Raw genomic sequence first — 21,832 nt, forward strand, 5'->3', positions numbered from 1 at the left:
CTCCCGGGCTGCAAAGTCGTCGCCCCCGCCTCTTCTCCGGCCTCTGGCGGCGCCCGCCGGTGGCTTCCTCCTTTTCTGTCCAGCTCCCCGCGGGCCTTGGGGCTGCAAGCGGCGAGAAGCGCCGAGGGACGCCGAGAGGTCGCGGCTCTCTGCGGAGGCCCGCGTGCCCGCCACCCTGCTGGGCCTGGGCTCCACGTGAAGGAGGTCGGGCCTGGACCCCGGCTCGCGCGCAGCTTCTAGCGCGCCCCTCCAGCCCCCGGGGCCCGCAGTCTCCCGGGCCGGAGGCCGCGCGGGGGCGGAGGGGGGGCGGGCGCGGCGGCGGCGGCGGCGGCGGCGGCCAGTGCTCGGCCTGCGGCTCCCTGCGGCCGGAGGAGCAGACGGTGAGTGTGAGTGTGTGTGTGCGTGCGCGCGCGTGTGTGTGGCGGGAGCCGCGGCTCGGGGAGGGGGGCTGGCGGCTGCCTGCTCGTCTCTCTCCAGGGCGGGGATTTGGCTGGGTGCTTGCCGGGCTCTCGGCGGACCGAGCGCAGACTCGGGGCCCGGTATCCGGGGCTGAAATCTGGGTTTGCGCGGTCGAGTTGAGCTGTCAGACGCGCCTGCTCCTCGAGGGTGACTCGAGTCGGAAGGTTATTGGCCCCCGATCCCGGGGATGGAGCCGAAATGTTAGGTGCTGTGAACCCAGCAGGTCTCGTCTCTTGCTTTGTCACAAAATGGAAATCTGTGCGTTAGGATTGTTTCCCCTTCTCTTCCGTAATTAGCATCTAGCTGGCTCTTACTTGTGCTTACTCTGCGCCCAGTAATTGTTCCTTGTCTGATTTCATCTTCCCAGCCCAGAGAGGTAGGTGGGTATGTTTTCTCCCCATTTTACAGACGAAAAGTTTGAGGCTCCGAGAGATTAAGGCAAGCATTTGCCTGAGATCGTGCAGGTAGCCATCGGGGAAGCCTTGCTCACCTACATCCACGTCTTTCTGTAGGACCGCATTTCTCTGTCTTGTGAAAGTTAAAAAAAAAAATAGATATGCGAGGAAGACGAGGGTAAGTGGATAGTTTTTTCCTGGGTGTAAATTCTCAACACGAAGGTAGATCTAGGTGTTTTTATTAAACTCCCTCCCCCATGCAGGATGGCCGATCATTTTCTTGATTTTCAAATACATCACTAAAAAGTGGCTCCAGGCACGTTTACCTTTTATGTGGTAGGACTGGGCAGAGAACATTTTTCCTCTTACAAAAAAGAAGGAATATACCTGGTAAAACTGCATATGTTTTGAGAAATTACTTTTCTTTTGCAGTTTGATAGTGAGGCGTCCCAGGGAACTCACAGTTGGGTGATTTGCTTGAGATTTCCTTATTGCAAAATGTGTTCTTGGATTATGTGGCAATGTTAACACACTAATTTTGCGTTGTCTTATGCAATATATTTTGGTCAAAATTTAATGTGTGGAATATTGCAGCAAGTTATCTTTTGACGGCGTGATGTTTTTTTTTCTCAGCATTTTATTTCTCTTCTGTGTATAACGCTACTGATCAGTACCTACTGTCTCACTGGAAATTGGCATTTTCACATTGTACTATATTGTTTCTTTCACTATGGGTTAGTGAATAAACAGAACCCAAGCTCTCTACTTACACATAAGAAAATGGAGATAAATTCCTTCGAGTATTTGAAGTATTCTGTAATTTCACTCGTATGTTATCAGGTCCAACAAAATATTTGATTGAATGCCTGTTGGATTTATAGTCGAATGCCTGTAGGAAAAGTTCACATTATGAAGTTAACAAGTTTATAGACTGATTTTTGTTGTTTAGTCGAAATGTAAACATATGTGAGTCTTGTTGAATTAGGTTGAATATGACACCATTGCAGTTACTTAATCATGTTCTCTATGTATTTTGTTTTGAGAGAACTAGCTGTTAAAGTTCTATTTAAATAATTGTTTTACATTATAAACTGAATCTTTAAAGCAGTTTTTTTAAAAGGACTTTCTGGTTTACTTTATTGCTACCAAACAGCAAAAACGTATTTCATAGGTCCTGAAAATAAAGTCATTTTAGTGTTCTCGTATTTCCTTAAATTTTGCTTTCTCTGAAATTTTTTTCCTTGTACAATTGAAATTCTTTACCTTTTAGTACGAAAAGATTTCAAGCATATAGGAGATCTGTAATAGTTACCATATAACTCTCTAGAGCCAACATTTGTTGGTATCTTGCCATATTTGCTTATCTATGAATATGTGTGTATTATTTTTAGCTGAACTATTGATACTCAACTAACAGGACACTTTCCCCTTAAACATGTCATTGTACATCTAAAGATAAGGACATTTTCTTACATATCTAAAATATTGTTAATCATAGAGTCATACTCTTTAGTGTAATCTATATTTAAGTTTTTAAGTTCTTCCATTTGTACTGAGAAGTCATTTCTTTCCTCCTTCCCCCTTCCCCTTTCTCCCCCCCCCTCCTCCAGCGTTTGGTGCTGTTTACTTGAACTCAGGGTCTGGGTGCTGTCCTTAAGCTTTTTCGCTCAAGTCTAGCATTCTACCACTTGCCATAATTCCACTTCCTGATTTTTTAAAAAAAGATACCAAGATGACATTTGTCTTAGAAAATCATTCTGTACTTGAGGTGTCAGATATTTTCCCTCTCCCCCTTACACTAGCTGTTAGCTGTAAACTAGGTTTAAAGAGTTGATTAGTTTCAAAGTAAACACTTGGGACAGGAGTACAGTGATACCTTGTACTTTGTACAGTCTCCTAGCAGGTGACATACACTGAATCCACTGTAATTAGCAAGTAATCTATTCTTGTGAAAAATTAGCACAGTGACACTAGCCTTTTAAAGATTTAAAGATTTAAGTTTTAAGATTATTTCATGTCTTCATTTCATGATGATTGTATTAACAAATATTTATGGGTAGAGAATGAATTAATGAATTTCTGATGATGAGATGTATTAATTACTGTTAAAGTTGAACCTCATTTTTATTAAGTCAGATAGAAATATACAGAATCAACTATAAAATTAACTTTATTTCCTAACTAATTGACAGTAGGTGATAGTTCTAAAGAAAGCTTTGTAATAGGATTTCACTAATGAACACATTCCATTAAAATGTGATTTCAGTCATGAAACAGTTTATATGAGGTTTTTCACATATCTCTTTAAAATCAAGATAAATCATATATATGGAAATGAAGAGACTTTCTCTTTACAAACATAAAAGCATGTCTATATAATTTTGCCTGTGTCTTGGATATCCTTGGAACATGAGTTGACTGTATTTCTTCTGGTGGTTAATCACATGTCTGCTATGTAGTATCTTCAAAATTGTTGCTTTTCTTGTTACTCAACTCTTAGATTGTTGCTTTTTATGTGGGTATTGATACTATGTCCACCCAGCTCATGGGATAGGAATAAAATCTGTTGTAGATTTCCTACTGTAACTAGAATAGTGATTTTCTTAAACTGCTCAACTGAGTTACCTGTTTGCAATTCATAGTGCCATAAATTTTAAAAGCACTATGTGGCTTATATACTTGGGAATTTTTTTCCTCCTCCTCCTTCTTTTTTGTCAGTTGTGGGGCTTGCACCCTGGGCCTGGATGCTGACTCTGAGCTCTTCAGCTTGAGGGCTACCACTTGAGTCACAGCGCCACTTCCAGTTTTCTGGAAGTGATTTAGAGATAGGAGTCTTATGGACTCTCCTGCCTGGGCTGGCTTTGAACTGCGGTCCTCAGATTTTAGCCTCCTGAGTAGCTAGGATTTCAGGTAGGGCTTGGGATTTTATTTATTTATTTGTAAAGATATTCCCTTCTCCCCCTCCTCATGCTTCTAAGTACTCTGCATACTGCCTCTCCCATCATACAACCCACATGCACTGTACTTATCTCTGTATCTTTCAGTAGGAAAGTAAGTTCTTCTGGGACAGAGGTAATGTTTGGTTGATTTATGTAATCCAACACCTGGCACAGTATTACAGTGTTATAAGAAAAAATGCCTACCAAAATCACTGGTTATTTACACAAGTTTTTTTTGAGTCTACTGACTTTCATTTGTTTCTTTTTCTCCTTCATGCTATTATTTTACTTTATTTAGGAAAGTTAAACATAATTTCCTACATTGTAGGCATTGATTTAAAAACTACTTTAAAGAATTTAACTCATTTAATCTCTCCACCAATTCAATCTATCAATGTTAGTATGTCTACATTGCAATGAGGGAACCAAGTTCAGGTACCTGGTGAAAGTAGAACTTGAATTGTTTGACTCCAGAATTTGTGCATCTAATTGCTGCCTTCTGCTTTATCAGGACAGTGAAAAAAATGGGCTTAATTTTACCAAAGTACTAGGTCTTGTGGATCATAGAATATCCATCCAATGAATGATACAGGGGTGGGTAAGATGCCTTCCGAAGACTTGAAGAATTGAAGGCTACGATTGAACTCATCTAACAAGCTCTATACCTTGACTGCTTATATTTCCTGGAAAAAAAAAATACAGAAAAGATAAAGAAAATAAGGCTAGTAAATAGCTAAGAGATGTGAGCTTGGGAGGCAGACCTGAATGTGAAATTCAGTGCCATTGTCTAAGCTAACCTTCAGTTTATTTTATGAAGTTATCCTCTATAAAATAGGGATAATAGTGCCTAATTCATATGTTTATTAAGACTGCTTAGCATACAAGTGTTTAGAAAACCATAATCAGAAGCTGGGCACCAGTACCTCAGGCCTGTAATCCTATCTGCTCAGGAGGCCAAGTTCTGTGGATTGTGGTTTGAAGGCAGCTTTTGCAGGAAAGTCTGTGAGACTTTTATCTCTGTTAACCACCAAAAAGCTAGAAGTGCAGCAGTAGCTCAAAGTGGAAGAGTGCTAGCCTTGAGGGAAAAAGCTCAGGGATAGCACCCAGGCCCTGAGTGCAAGTTCCAAGATGAGCCACACACACACACACACACACACACACACACACACACACACACACACACACACACACACACACACACACACACACACACACACACACTCATGCACACACAAACCCACAAGTAGTTAATCTTCCATAATCCACACAAATCATGTATCATGTTTGTTTTGATGTATATAGAAGCTGGCATATTTAATATGGCTATAAGTAATAGTGTCCAGTTTAATAAAAAAAAGTCAGGGAGAATAAAAATAAACATTTTACTTTGTATATTTTATTTTACTTAAAGTGTAAAACAGTCTGAATATTTGAACCATCTAGGCCTCTATAATTTTCCTGCTCTTCACAGTTGGCTTACCAATATCTAATTTAACAGTGCTATGGTTTTTTTTGGAACCTAGCCATTTTCATAGAAACAACTTTCTTTTAGAAACAACTTTCTTTTGATTATTGACAGTCTCAATGGTTTATGTAATTTTTTGTTGACTCTGATTATTATGAGCATACAAACACAACTTCATGTGTAGATTTTTAAAAACTTAACTAGTAGTGCATGTTTAGTAGCTTATTGGAAGGCTTTATAGAGAGAACAGAGAGTTAGTAAATTTGCTAAATTTATTTAAGAAAATTGGAAAAGAAGAAATATTGTTGGCTTTTCTTCATGAGTCTCTGACTTTATGGATATATTATACTGGTATTTAAACAAAGGATTCAAGTCTGCATAATCATATCATTTCATTTTGTTTCAGCTCCATTGTTTTTTTAATGCCTGAGTTTTGTCCTTGTTTTGTGGTTTCTTCGTTATGTGTATAATTTTTAAATTAGTTCCCCAGGTTCACTTTCTGTCATCTCAATATTTTCAGCTCTTTGTTATTTTACTTTGCATTCTAGGAGAGCTCAGGTTTGACCTTCAGCTGTTCTGTTCTTTAAACCCTGCAAGACCAATTAAAAATACTTTTCATTTCATGAGTACTTTAACTCTGCATTTAAATCTCTGTTATCTTTGCAATCCTTAATTTCACTAATTTCTTTTTTATCTCATTTTTGTTTTGCATCTCAGGCTGGTCTGTCCTCTTTGGCTTTCTGTTCTTATTCCTAAAGGCCTGTCTTCTGGGATTGAGGCTATTACATATTTTTATCAGTTTCAGACTGTATTGTGACAGGAAGGAAAAGTAATATTTGAGTGCCTTCTATAGGCTAGAACTTCTCTTTGCCTTCTGTGTTGTGAGGTGCAGTGAATCAAACCTAGGGTCTTGTACCTGCCAGCAAGTGCTTTACCATTGCTCGAGCTACACTCCCAGTCCTTCACATTTTTAAATTTAAAGTAACTGTGGTAGATCATATTATCTTGGTTTACAGGTGAAGAAACCAACACACAGCCACATAAAGGATCTTTCTCAGAGTTACCTGAGTCTGAGTTTTCTGTGACTCTTGCATTTGAAGCAAGAGTTCTTAGTCTGCTTGCTATTTCATGATGTTGCTCACATGTTCTCATTACATGCAGTATTCTCTATGGGAATGTGTGCACTGGAATTTTCTGGGGGTTGATCTAGTATCACTTAACCCCCCCATTGAGATATTATTATACTATTCCTATTTTATCCTTACTTAATGAGTTATGATTAATACTTTAATATGCCCGAGTGAGGCATTTATATGCACTATACTTTTTAGTAGGAACAAACACAAATTGGTTTGCTGTGACTAAATTGTGTCCACTCAAGGAGAAATAATTTGAGAAAATTTTGTACATATGTTTAGAGAACAGATGATGACATTTCTTGAATAAACAGTAGGAATTTTTAATGTGATTCTTACTAAGTTTTAGACTCAATTCTAAATAGGCTATAAATGATAATCCCCAAATCTCAGAGTAAAACATTCCAACCCTTAGCTGGATATAACATCTATTTGCACCCAATCTTAGAGCACATAACTAATTTACCTTTTATCATTTAAGGGAAAGATTATTAAGTGCCTTGGGGTTAGGTCATTAGAATGTAGCCATATAGCCTTATATTTGACTGCAGTTGAATTAAATTAAAGTCATATCTTTTTTTTTTTTTTTTTTTTTTTGGGTCCGGTCATGGGGCCTGAACTCTAGGCCAGGGCACTGTTCCTCAGCTCTTCAGCTCAAGGCTAGCGCTCTACCACCTGAGCCACAGTGCCACTTCCAGCTTTTTTCTTTTTACTTATGTGGTGCTGAGGAATTGAACCCAGGGCCTCATGCATGCAAGGCAAGTGCTCTACCACTGAGCCACCTTTCCAGCCCCAAGTCATATCATTTCTAAAAGTAGAGTTTTCTCAATAATAAGACTACTTTTTACTTGTTTTCTTAGTGTCTGAGCACCTTAGAAATTTTGTAAATACTGTTTGATGTAGTAATTACATGACATATGGTACAATAAGAAAGAGTTGGGTGAATAGAACTGGAGATTATTATGTTAAGGGGAATAATGCAGTCTCTCACTAAGACAAGTATCACATTTTTCTCTCAGTTGTGGAAGCTAAGGGGAAACAAAATAACCAAGGTCATGAAAATATAAAGATGGAATACTAGGAAGGTGGGGGAGCAGCAGATAAGAAGGTAATAGAGGGGATAAATATGATCAAAGTACATTATGTATGTATATGGAAATGTCATAAAGAAACCCCTTAATATAAGACAATAAAAGGGGTGTAACTGAATAGAAAACCCATCAGAGCCATCATATAAATCATGACATTAATCTTTTTCTCTTCAGATTGAATCAGGAGACATTAATCACATATCCTTATTATATTAAAAGAACAAAGTATTGTGGGATTATCCTATTACAGGCTAGACAGGTAGGAAACCTGAGTGCAGTCTTAAGTCTGTTGTTAATTAGAAGCAGACTATAACAGAATAATTTCAAGGTTTGTTTTCTCCAGTGCTAGGAATCAAATCCAGGGCTTCACATACAGTATATAAGTACTATACAGCTGACTTTCAGATTTCTCAATTTGTCAAAGTGAGGTTGCCCTAGGTCATTTCTTAAAGACTTGTCTTTAAAAAAAAACAAAACTAGGCTGTGATTCTATAAGGCCCATAACTTAATCGAAAATAGCAGAGAGGCCAGAGAGGCTTGAATTTTCTTGCTTGAGAGGTTGTTAACATGACAACAGATTGGGGAAGATTTGTTGGGGATATTATTTAGAAGGAGGACAGGGACAGTCTGTTGCTTAACAATATTTTATAGCCAGATACCTTGCATTGGACTGTCTTTGTACATATTTTTGAAAGATAGAAATCAGAATCACTTATAGTAAAGCTTAGTAATAAAATCTAAGGTCGTAAGCATTGTAATCTTGAAAAGAACAGAAAACTGAATTTTCATGTTATAAATGGAGAACCAACACTAGAAAAATACATTTTTGGAAATACTTTTGCCACAAGTGGGGGACCTTTTGGAAAATAAAAGTACTGCAAGGCTGGCCTTGAACTCCTAATCCTCTGCCTCCCAGATGCTAGGTTTGCCCAGAAAAACTTGTCCTTTGTTTTAAGTTGTTTTTTTTCTCTTCAGTGCTAAAAGGTCAAACCCAGTGTCTTGAGCCTGCCTTCTAGGGCATACTTTGTACCACTGAGCTACATCTACATTGTTCTTTTATACCCAGCAGAAGCTTAAAGATAATACAGGGAGATACTTTGATTAGTCTAAAAATTTCCTGCCTCCTTCCAGTGCATAAAATGAATGGGACAAATTATATATCAGCAAATAAAATATTTTTCTTTCCTGTGTCTTTTTTTTTTTGGTGCTGAACTCAGGACCTGGGCACTATTCCTGAGTTTTTGTGCTCAAGGCTGGCATTCTACCACTTGAGCCATAGCTTCATTTATGGATTTTGGTGGTTAATTGGATATAAGACTCTCATAGACATTCCTGCCCTGACTGCCTTCGAACTGTTGATCCTCAGATCTCAATCTCCTGAGTAGCTAGATTATAGGGTGAACCACCAATGCCTGGCTGTGCCCTTGTTCTTTTTCCATCCTCACATCTCTAATCAAAGCATAAGAATATCCTAAATATTCTTAGCTAATCTTGCTTTTATTGACATTTGTTAATTTTGGTACCCATTCTAATTCTCTCCATTATTTTGCCTTTTGCAATGGAAAGGGTCAAGTATGGAGATATGGTTTCTTTGGAATGCAGAACTCCAAAAATCACTTTCTTTACAAGCATATTTAATCTGAACTCAGAATTGATAAAATAAGGTTTGATTGAAGGCAAGGAAGAACTGAGTGACCTAAATTTGATTATGCTAATAGATCTCAGAAGGGATAGTAGTGGATTGGGAAGAAGATCATTTAAGATCATTCAATCAAGAAAACAGAGCAACTTCGATATCATGGAATAAGAAACTTAGAAAAGGAGTAATAGAGTATACAGTAGGAAAAACTCAGGAAACCATACTCTAGAAGGGCAGATCTGAGAAAATTTGCTTATCCGTCTTACTGAAATAGTGGTACTATGCACAAATTGGAGTTTGCGGTTGAATATAAGAAGCTAATATCCAGCTGCTGGAGTAGGCTTATACAGTGCAGCTAATACAAAGTCTGGAGAGCTATCACCTCTTCCATAGCTTTCATTTTGGACCTGAAGTTGCTCTTTGACTAGCAATCAGGAAAAAGAGCTGTATGCAGAATAAGAAGAGCAGAGAAATGACTGGATCTGCTAGCAACTCTTCTCTGTGTCCAGCTATGATCTTCAAAGACTATTTTTCTCTTTTGGTCAACTGATCTGGAATAGAATTCTGGGAAGTGTAGTCTGAATTTAACTAGAGTGACAAACTGCCATAGCAATTAAGGGAGCAGAAAAGTATAAGGGAACATTTTAAAGGTGTAAGAGTCCACTGTGGTATTTTGTAATCTAGGTTCATACCAGTGTGATCTACTCTTATTTCACCTTCTGTGAAGTGAGGAGATAATATCTACCTTATAGGATTATTGTGAAGATAAGTGAGATGCTTGTACACTTAGCAGAGTACCAGGTCATCGCAAACCATTGTAAACAGTACCTTTTATCATCAGTAGTAATTAAAGTAGTAATGAGAAGAGATTGGGAAACAGGGTACATTTTTGGAAGGAGAGGATAAGGTAAAATAAGAGCAGAAAGAATATTGCAGTTCAGGGGCTGGGAAGGTGGCTCAGTGGTAGAGCGCTTGCCTTGCATGCAGTAGGCTCTGGGTTCGATTCCTCAGCACCACATAAGCAAAAAGAAAAAAGCCGCAAGTGGTGCTGTGGCTCAAGTGGTAGAGCGAGAGCCTTGAGCTGAAAAGCTGAGGGACAGCGCCCAGGCCCAGAGTTCAGGCCCCATGACCAGGCCCCCCCCCAAAAAAAAGAATATTGTAGTTCAGCTGTAGAAATCACTGTAAACATACAAAGTAGTTAGAAAGCTGTTATAGGAGATAATATCCTTAAGAAAGGTAATTCTGCTATGATGAGCTTAGGGATCACAAGCGCTGTCATTCCATTGAAATTAGAATTGAGATCAGTATGTGAGATGCCTAGCACACTGAAAAGTCTGTAATTCTTTTCTTCTATCATTTGTAGATGGAAATATAATTGGATGAAAAGGAGATGGAGAGCTTGAACTGAGTCCTTAAAAGATAAATTGGACAGTACAGAGACAAAATGTAGGCACCATTAAGGCACATTGAGTCCTTCCTAGCAGTTACTTCTTGGTTCCCACTCTTTGCTGCTTTTGGTTATTATCTATTTGGAATTTCTAGAGATTGTTAATGTTTAATCCTGCTTGGATTTGTTGCCAGACTCTATACCATCAGTTATGGCTAAGAGTGTGGGCCTACGCAATTAATTTAACATTAATTAAGTGTGTGGTTTGAATGGAGATGGTTGAGGGCTAAGTTTCCAAAAGAGAGCTTTGGAAAACATAGTGTCCACTGAGAATGACTAATTTACTCTATTTTATGTGCTCTAGTGTTTAGTATTATAACTCCATCTATTTCTTTAGGTCCTCAAATTAAGCATTTTTCTTATTTTATAATTAACAGTTGCATAACTTTATTTATCCTTTGTTTTTGAATCATTTTCTCTCTGCTTCTGCTCTGCTTCTCCTCTACTTCTGCTCTGCTTCTGCTTTTCTCTTTCCTTGTGTGGATCTCAGAGCTTGGACTTAGGGCCTGGGCACTGTCCCTCAGCTTCTTTTGTTCAAGGTTAGCACTCTACCATGTTGAGCTACAGCTCTACTTCCAGTTTTTTCAGTACTTTAGTGCAGGTAAGAGTTTCATAGATTTTTCCTCCCCTGGGCTGACTTTGAACAAGATCTGCAGATAGCAGCCTCCTGAGTAGCTAAGATTACAGGCATGAGCCACCGATGCCTAGCACTTACCTTCTTTCCAAAATCTATCTTTTAAAAGCTTCTCAAACTTAAATTTGGCAGTCATCTATTTTTGTTTTTGTTTGTTTGAGACAAGCTCTTGCTATGTAGCCCAGATTGACCTAGAATTTACTAGTCCTGAACTTGAAATGCTCCTCCCTCAATCTCCTTAGGCTGGGATTTACAGGTGTGTGCCACTATGTCTGTCTGGCTACTATTTTACTTTTTTCTATTTTACTTTTTATTTTTTGCTGGTCTGGAACTTGGACTCAGGGCCAAGTTGCTATCCCTAAGCCTCTTTGTGTTCCAGGCTAGCACTCTACCACTTGAGCCACAGCACCACTTCCAGCTTTTTCTGAATAGTTTATTAGAGATAAGAATCTTACAGATTTTCCTTCCCCAGTTGGCTTTGAACCTTGATGCTCAGATTTCATCCTCCTTAGTAGCTAGGATTACAGGCATGAGCCACTGGCTCCAAGCTTACTATTTTACTTTTAAAGTTCACTCAACAGTTATTGACAGTCCTAAGGGATGTCAAAAAGTATCAACAGCTAAGCAAATTGCAATCTTGTTTTAGTTATTCACATAAATATAATCAAAATGTTTGGCTACCTTCCCTATTTTTAGCACTGAAGATAAATAGACAAATCAGTCATTGTAGATTAAGATAGAGCTTCATTTTGGTGAGGGAGACAGGTATATCAGGGTGATTATATAATGTATTAACCAAGCTAAGATACTTTTCAGTGTGAAAGGAGACTTTTAATAATCATCATGGTTATTACTTATTCTAGTCATGGCCAGGTATTGGTGGCTCATGCTGTAATCCTGGCTATTCAGGGGGCTGAGATAAAAGGATTTTGGTTTGAAGCCAGTACAAATAGAAAAGTCTGTGAGTCTTTTATCTCCATTTAACCAGCAAAAAGCCAGAAGTGGAGCTCAGGTAGTACAGCACCAGCCTTAAATGAAGAGCCAAGCAAGATCACAAAGCCCCATTACTGGCACTCACAAAATTATCCTGGTCATGTATTGTGTTGATGGTTTCACAGATATGCTTATATACTTTGCCCTGAGCATTGTTTTATTATACGTTAAATATATATAGTATTTTACACGTAGCCCCAATAAAGTAGTTTTGCTTGTATTCTAATTATCTTGATTTTACAAAAATAAGCCTGAACTATCTTTAGTAATCTGGAATCTATGTTTTTCCTATATATATAAAAATAAGTCTGAAGCCAGATGATGGTGGCTCACGCCTATAATCCTAGCTACTCAGGAGGCTGAGATCTGAGGGTCATGGTTCAAAGCCAGCCCAGGCAGGAAGTCCGTGAGACTCTTATCTCCAGTAAACCAGTAGAATACTGGAAGTGCAGCTGTGGCTTAAGTGGTAGAGTGCTTGCCTTGGGCTGAAATGCTCAGGGACAGTGCCCAGGCCCAGAGTTCAAGCCCTATGACCACCACCACCACTATCTCACCCCACCAAAAATAATAAGTATGAGATATATACTCATACTAAGTACCATAGAAATATTTTACTGCAATATGTAACAGCATAAAAGTATACTAAAAATTCATAGTAAGTGCAAAATTTTAAGTAGGAAGATAATATTAAAAAATGAAGCTGCATTTAAGTATGATGGTAGTGTTACTGTTAATCTAACAGGAGTGAAGCAGGACTTGATGTCAACCTAGCTTAATGAAAGCAAGCCATAAATAGATAAATAAATAACAAATAGTGAAAGACCATGACAAGAAATGAGAGGGATACTAAGTGCTCAGAGAGGCAGTAAAGTTAATTGGGAACAATTTTTTTAATAAATTGTTTGGAGATGAATGTTAGTAGCAAGGCTCACTAAAAAGAAGAGGGGTATATGGACAGTAAGGAATGGCAGAAATCAAGGCCCAGGAAGTAGGCTCTTACAAGTCTTTGTTGGGGAAAAAAAGTTTATGCCATGGTTGTAACAACATGAAAATTTGAGTTTGTTTATTTAAGATATTTGTTAATGGGCTAGCTCTATGCAAAGTGTCTCGGTGCTGCAGAAAATATGTAAGTAATGTCTCCTGTCTTTGAGAGCTTAGAATGAAAACAGCCAGAACACATAGCCAACCTTTTCACAAGCATAAATTGAAGAGGATTGTGGAAATGGATTTGGTGAGAATTGATTAGTTTTGGAGTTTTTGTTGGAACTTAAAGTTTTTGGCAACATATCTTGATTTCTGAGTCCTCATTGAGCCATTACCATGATGTTATTTGGAAGTTATGATTTTCACAAAAGTGTTAAAATTCCTACCAGCAAAGAATAAGTATATTCACCATAAACCTATTTGGATAGTAACCCATTACCATTTTATTATACCAGTATTAAGGTGTAAGTATTGTTTACTTTTTAAGCTTTGGAAAGCACAACAATTTGGAAAGACTAATGGAATTTAGTGGAATGTGTGTATGATACTGAGGATCTATTCTAAAACCTTATACTTAGGCAAGTGCTTTTACAACTTGGAGCCATGCCCCACCTGCTATTTTTATATTCAGGTGATTGGGGGGGGTATTAGTGTACAGTATGTATATTTTAGATATTTATGGAACAAATAAATGAGAAACAAGACAATAGTTTGTATGAGTGGACCCTGACCAAGATTTAGTTAAAATGCTGGACTTAATTGTTGTTGGCTTTCTGCATGTCTGTTCATTCTGCTCTGATATTTTAGATGTTACAAATAATTCCTTTAATTCTTATATGAAGTAGATAGATATAGTTGCCATCTCTATTTTACACACAAGGAAACACATTGAGTACCATCATTGTAATTATTGGTAAGGAGTAATGTTTTTGGTAAACCAATTATGATTTGTTGCTGTTGTGTAGTTGTCTGATATAAATTCCTAGGGACAAAATTTATATACTTTATGTATCAGCCTAAAGTGCTTTGAGAGTATTTTATAATCTTAAATTTGTTAGGAGTAGGATTTAAGAGCTACCTTTCTCCTGTTACAATAATCTCATAAAATGTAGAAAAATTAAGATTTATAGATACTTGAATTCCTGAGCACTCCCAATGAGTTTAAGAACTAAAAAAAAAAGGCTCAGTCTCCTAAGTATATATGGCTTTGTTTTGTGATTCTATAATGGAATACCACATACTGCACGTTTATAAAGAACATAGATTTGTTCTTTCAATTTCTAGATATTGGGAAGTTCAGGCTAAGAGGTTGTATGTGGTGAGAGCTTTCTATGTCATTATGTGGTAGGTAGCATTATATGACTTACATACAGAGCAAGAGATTGACTTTATTACTTCAGGCCCTTTTATTATTGATCTCTTGATGAGGATAGAGCCTTCATGGCTTAAGCACCTATCAAATGACCCACCTGCAAACACTTGCCCTGGGGATTAAGTTTTTAATACACTTTCTTAAGGACATTCAAATATACTGGTATACCAACTTAATGCTGCTTAACAAACAACCATTTACATGATATGACTCTGTGCCAAGCTTTTTCTAAGCACTTTATAAATACTAACTTGTTTAATTTACCATAGCACATGTGGAGATTATACCATAAATCTCCATCTGGACACATAAAAAAACTAAGAAAAGAGATATTAAGTCATTTGTCTAAAGTTACATACCTGGTAAATAGCAGTTGCAAATTTCATACCCAAGCAGTTTGGTTCTCCAATCTAAGCTCCTTACCATTATATTTGGTGTTTTTATTTTTGTAGGGCTCATGATCCCCTGAGAGTTCAAGAAGTAGATGAGTAAGAAGGAATGTCACAAATTAAAAATATTTTTTTGCCTTGTAATACCTAAAAAGGACCAAAGTCAGAATTTTCCCAAGTTTAATATGCCTTTAACTCTAATTTTTTGTGAGAAGGGAAACAACATTCATCTCTATTAATGTTTGTATTGTGTATATGTGTGGTATTCAGCATTTAAAACAAGCCTGGGATAATATAGCTTCTTCTATTTTCATTTCATATGACATGATTTGTCTCTCCCCCCCCCCCTTTAAAAAAAAAAAAAAGGCTTGAACTCTGGGCCTGGGTGCTGTCCTTGAGCTCTTCAGCTCAAGGCTAGCACTCTACCACTTGAACCACAGTGTCACTTTGGTTTTCTGAGTAATTTATTGGAGATAAGAGTCTCATTGCCTGCCTAGACTGGCTTTGAACCTTGATCCTCAGATCTCAGCCTCCTGAGTAGCTAAGATTATAGGCATGAGCCGCCAGCGTCCAATGGTGTCCTTTATTTTTGAAAAATATGTTTCTAGGATCTAGGTTTTTATTTTTTCTTCAAAGATGCTACTCTGTTGCCTAGTTTGCATTGTTCTTGAAACTTTTTATTTATATAATTTTTAAAATTTTCTTACATAATTTAAAAATACATATATTTTTTATTATAAAGATACTGTACAGAGGGGTTACAGTTACAGGAGTAAGGTAATGAGTACATTTCCTCTCTAGCATTGTTACCCCTTCCCTTGTTTTTCCCCTACCATCCCTTTTCTCCCCACTTCCCCAACACCCCACTCCCACCAGAAGTTGTAAAGTTCGTTTTCAACTTAGTGTCTTGTACATCTCATTGTTACAATGGGTCAACTTGTATTCTTTTTTTTTTTTTTTTTTTTTAATTTTTTGTTTTTGGTCTGGTCATGGGGCTTGAACTCTGGGCCTGGGCGCTGCCCCTGTGCTCTTCAGCTCAAGGCTAATGCTCTAACACTTGAGCCACAGCGCCACTTCTGGCTTTTTTCTTTTTGCTTATGTGGGGCTGAGGAATCAAACCCAGGGCCTCATGCATGCAAGGCAAGCGCTCTACCACTGAGCCACCTTCCCAGCCCATCAACTTGTATTCTTGTTTCAGCATTTTGTATTTCCTTTCTCCTCCCCAAATTAGAAAAATGTATATACAAGATGCATGGGACTGGAATCAAATACAGTGAAAACAGGGGTTATACTATGGGAAAGAACATACAAAAGAAACAAAAGAAATCACATAGTACATTGCAAGTACTTTAAAAACAATAGCAACAACAAAGAAATCTCTTGTGTCCCTATTTTGGGATTCATTTTACTTAGCACCATCTAATATGGTTGTATGTGCATAGATTTTGACCTTTTCTACTTGTCTGGTAAAATTATCCTAGATGTATACTAGTTAGTGCAAATAAGGGAAACCATGGACCCCTATCTTACATATTTTTTACTATAATTTTTGTTATTTTTCCTATGTGTGTAAGCGTATGTGCAGTAAAACAAATTCAAAGTTTAAATGGAGAACAGATTTATTTTAGAATCATGAAATTAAAAGGTAAATGACCCCATTTCCAGCAGGTATTCCCATGAGAGAAACTATTAGAGTTTGTTTAACTCTATACTTGTTTAGTATAACACTCAAAATAGTTGAGCAATACAAGAAGAAAGGCAAAATGATTTATGTTAATAGATGTTATAAATTCCTGGGTGTCGTCTCTCTCTTTCTCTCTCTCTCTCTCTCTCTCTCTCTCTCTCTCTCTCTCTCTCTCTCTCACACACACACACACACACACACACACACACACACACACATACACACTTATCTACAGGTTGCGTAATTTTAGGCCAAGTGTGGCAGGCTTTCTTTCCTCAGAAGACCTTACATGGGGAAAGGGCCTCAGAGTTTAAGCTGGTTGCTTCTGTCTCTATAGTTTGAGGAATCAGGGAGCCTTGATGTCTGTTTTGTGCTAATGCCTCTCTCTATCTACTGGGGTGTGCAGGACTTTTTTAGCTGCCTTAGTAATGGTATTGTGCCCCCCACAAGTGCTAGGTTTCTACCCCTCCCCCCAGTACTTCCTATGGGGGACCTACAGCTACTACCTGATGGTGTCAGTTTTTTGTATAGCTCAGCACCTATTTCCCACACTGTTGTCCTGGTAACCTGTCCTGTTTCCCTCCCTTCCCTCCCCTTCGCCCCCTGACTTTTTGCAGCTTCTGGCTTCCTGGCTATGGTGTGGCTTCTGAAGCTTAAACTTTCGTTGCCTGCTGCTGGCAATTTGCTTTTCATTCCTATGCCACTTGTAACTGATTTAAACCTGAGTTCTCTGGCAAAGTGTCCTGTACACAGTCAGCTTGTGACTGCCCCTGTTTAATGGAAGACTGTGCTTGGGTTCCATGAGCTGCTGTAGCTTGGTAGCACATGCCCCTGCATATGCTAGGTTTCTGGCTTAAGGTTCAGCCCATGACCACCTCTGGCCTCATTTTTTTTTTTTTTTTAAATTTTAATTCTACTTTATTGTAAAGAAGCTGTACTAAGGAGTTACTGTTACATGAGTGCATTGTTACCCCCTCTTTTGTTGTTCTCCCACTATTCCTTCTCTCCCCCACCTCCCTCAATTCTCGTGCCCCCCCCTCCCCCCCCCCCCTGAAGTTGTAAAGTCCATTGTAAAGTGAATTATCCTGAAAGCCATATTTTGGAAGATAGAATATTGGAGTCTTTATTATACAGTTAGCAAGTTAGCAGGCTGCAGGCAGCTAGTTGTTACAAAGGCCTGCAGCCCTCAAATATACTTAACATGGTTAGGAAACAGGCCATAGAGGAAAGAAAGAACAAAAACAATACCAACAAGCTATTTCAACTCCCATGGGAAGCTGAATTGGGATGCAGTGCCTGCCCCTGCCTCCAGGGATCTGGGCACATTCATCACCTGGGAGGCAGGTGATGGGTGAGGGTGTTTCCCTCCTCCAGCATGAAGACAAGATACCAGACCCTATGAGCTGCCATGTGGCCAATATGGCACCGACCTCCTTACTTCACTATGACAGTTCTCAAGCTAACGTTGTTACATCTCCTTTGGTTTGTTTGTTTATTTGTCATTCATAGGCTTGAACTTAGGGCCTGGATACCATTTGTGAGCTCTTATGTTCAAAGCCAGCTCTAGCAAGAAAGACTGTGAGACTCTTATCTCCAGTTAACCACCAGAAAACCGGAAGTGGCACAGTGGCTTAAAGTGGTAGAGCACCAACCTTGAACAAAAGAGCTCAGGTCCCAAATTCAAGCTCCACAACCAATCAACAAAATAAAAAAGAGAGCCTCACAGACTTTATTGCCAGGGCTGGCTTTGAAACATGATCCTCAGATCTCAGTCTTCTGAGTAGCTAAGATTACAGGTGTGAGCTGCTGACACCTGGCCAATAACTACTTATTCAGTATGGGTATACTCTTTTTCTTATGTGCCTCATGTTAGGAAACTGAGTCATGAGGGTATAGAAGAAAGAAAGAACAGAAAACCACCTCAATAGACCAGGTCAACTTTAATGGAAAGTTGAAGAGGGGGACACCATGGTGTGAGGAGAGTCAGGAAATAGGTATGACTTAATGGCAGCAGGGATGGAGGGACTTAAGTAGGGGTATTGGGTGGAGGGCAGGGTCCCAAGTAGCTCAAGGGTTCAGTGAGTTTCTCAAGGTTCTGGTTCTGGTCAGGAGCCTATTGTTTGAGCAAGTCTCTCAGGTGCCATCATCTGAGAGAGTGGGGAAGTGGGCTTTCACATTTAGATTAAGACTCTGAGCTGGAAACTGGGTTGGAGAATTTCAGGAAGATCCCCTGGTAGACTAGTCAATGGGTCAAGCCATGGGAACAATATTGAGTTATGAGAATAAAGCAGATTTCCATCACCTCAAATTTTAAATGAGTGTTTTAGGACTAGATATATTTGATAATATCGCAATCCTGGAGTCTGATTTCTTCCTGAATTAAAAACATTAACTAATTTCTTCTTGATCTGTAGAATATGCTTATTTTCCATGTTTACCTGGCAGCTGGTTTTGTCGAGATACTTTTATTTGTTTTCCTGTTTTTCCTTAAAGCCAGAATTCCTATGGGTTGCCTTGAGACTTCATAACTGAGTGATTAATTATTGAAATTGCTGTAAAATACTTCGTTTTAAGTCTTCAGCCATCTACTGATGAGTAGATTTCAATTGGAGAACATAAAATTTAAGGTAATTTCCAAGTGTGCCTTAATTCTAACTTTGTTCCTGGTCCTTTTGAGTCTCCTTTGTATGTGCCTATAGTTTCCCTGCAAGCTAGATATTTGGAGAAAGCCCATCTACCTTAGTTATTGCTTTGTTCTCTTTCTCTGCGTCCCCCCTTTCCTTTTTCTTCTCTCCTCTTTCCCCATTATATTCATATCTAGTCTGTTGCTCCTGATTAGACAAACTACTCTTAGTGGAATTTATAGTTTTTTGTTATCCACTGTTTTACTTTGTCAAGACCATTCATTGTGGGTTTTCATCTTTCCCCATTTCAATCTCACATTACATTTATTTTGAGGAGTATTGATCAGACATTTCATAGGCAGTCTTATTTATTTCATGTTTTTAATAGTTTTCTCATTATTTTATGGTTTTCTGCTTATTTTAGGTTATAAGTTTTAGGAAAGAACACAAAGGTAAAGTGCCATTTTATCACATTAGTGATACATTCTGTCAACATGTCTTAACTGTATATGTTGACATTGGTCACCTGGCTAAGGGTTTCCTCATTGTTATGTGTCTGTATATGTTTACATTGTATCCAATCAATTTCACCCCTTGTGTAACACTTTCTGAACCCTTCCTTCTAATAAATAGTGTCACCAACAGTTTTCCTTGTCCTGTTTTCATACTTGGAAATAGTCTATTTCAGCAATATTCAGTCTTTTTTGTCTTTCCCACAGAGACACCAATTTCTTACTGGTCCTCACCCACCCACAGTCTTATTTCTCTTTGTACTTATCCCCCTATTCATCACCAGTGTTTTCCCAGTTACTTTATGTTGTTTTCTTGTATACTTGGAATATGTTACACAGTTATTCACCCTCTTTCTTTTTCCATTCTTCCTTTTCCTTCTGCAATCTCTTAGCTTTACTTTCTTATTCTCTTAGCTTTATTTATATTGATATTTATACTTAGGTACTGTGCATGTCCATAATGGATAAAGACATGAATGTCTTTTAGGTCTAAATTCCATGTAAAAGTGAAGACAATAAGGTATTTTGTTTTCCAAACTTGGCTTGAGCTTGCTTCTGCTGATCTCACATAGTAGGATGCCCTCTATGCATCTATTTTTCCTATAAATGACATAATTTCATTTTCTTTATGGCAGTATAATATTTGATAGTGTATATATACTGTACTTCTTTATACATTCATCTATTGTTGAGCACCTTGGCTGATTCGTTCCTTTGACTATTGTGAACAAACAGTGTTGGGATAAATGTGGAGATGCAGGTGTCTTTCTGGTGTACTAATTTACTCTCCTTCAGATAAATGACCAGTAGTGGAATGGCAAGGTCACAAGAAGATCTATTTTTAGGCTTTTGGGGAATCTATATTGATTTCTACAGAGGCTGCACTAGTTAACATTCCGATCAACAGTGTGTGAGGGATTCTCTTTCCTTACATCCTCTCCAGCATTTGGCATTTGCTTTTTGTTTTATTGATGGCTGTCAACTCTGACTGGAGTGTGATGGAATCTCTGTGGTTTTGCATTGCATTTCCTTTATGGCTAAGGATGAACATTTATTTTAAATGCATCTACTAGCCACTTGCATTTCTCTTTGGAAGAAACTTCTTTTTGTTCATTTGTTGAAAGAATAACTTGTTTTCTTGCTGATCAATTTTTTTAATTCTTTGTATATTTTGGATATTAATCTTTCTTGTATTTAATAACTAGTGAATATCTTCTCCCATACTCTGGGTTGTTTCTTGATTCTGGTGGTTGTTTCTTTTGCTGTGCAGAAACTCTAATTTCATATAGCCTGGGTGCTGTCCCTCAGCTCTTCAGCTCAAGGCTAGAATCATCTACTTGAGCCACAGCGCCACCTCTGGCCTTTTCTGTTTATGTGGTGTTGAGGAATCGAACCCAGGGCCTCATGCATGCAAGGCAAGCGCTCTACCACTGAGCCACCTTCCCAGCCTCCTACTTGTCAATTCTTCCAGTGTTTCTGCTACATTTTTCTATAGTAGATTTAATTATAAACCTTATTTTGAGGACCTTGATCTACCTGGAGTTACTTTTTGTTCAGGGTGAAAGGTCTAGTTTCAGACTCCTGCATGTGAATAACCAACTTTCCCAGCACTATTTGTAAAAAGACTATTTTTTTCTCCATTGTACATTTTTTTACTCCTTTGTTAAAAATTAATTGGCTGAGGTGTGTAGTTTTATTTGTGGATTTTCTATGCTATTCCATTCATCTTTACTTACAAATGAGAATATTGTCAGCATTTATTGTATTGTGAATTTTTTTCTCAATATAATATATACTTCGCATTTTATTTATTATTTATTTATTTATTTTTTGATCCAGTCATGGGCCTGAACTCTGGGCCTGGGCGCTGTCCCTCAGCTCTTCAGCTCAAGGGTAGTGCTCTTCCACTTGAGCCATAGCACCACTTCCGACTTTTTTTTTTCTTCTGCTTATGTGGTACTGAGGAATCGAACCCAGGTCCTCAGGCATGCAAGGCAAGCGCTCTACCACTGAGCCACCTTCCCAGCCCCTATACTTCGCATTTTAAAAGGTTGGAGACATGCCTCAGT

The 21,832-nt window shown here is 38.4% G+C and overlaps 1 protein-coding gene across 2 annotated transcripts in view; it reads left to right on the top strand.

The window, feature by feature from the left end:
- The first annotated feature begins 348 nt into the window (after positions 1 to 348).
- The window catches only part of Map3k2 (mitogen-activated protein kinase kinase kinase 2), a 72,960-nt gene continuing 51,476 nt past the window's right edge, over positions 349 to 21,832 (top strand). Inside the window, exon 1 of one of the 2 annotated variants that reach the window (XM_042685094.1) lies at positions 349 to 380. The gene's annotated coding sequence lies outside the window, so the exon portion shown is untranslated. Of the gene's footprint in view, positions 381 to 19,233; positions 19,255 to 21,832 lie in introns of those variants that run through there. The other variant, XM_042685093.1, reaches the window with a different exon arrangement.

Source organism: Dipodomys spectabilis, unplaced genomic scaffold (assembly GCF_019054845.1).
Source record: "Dipodomys spectabilis isolate Male_0828 unplaced genomic scaffold, ASM1905484v1 ptg000094l, whole genome shotgun sequence".
Lineage (NCBI taxonomy): Eukaryota > Metazoa > Chordata > Mammalia > Rodentia > Heteromyidae > Dipodomys > Dipodomys spectabilis.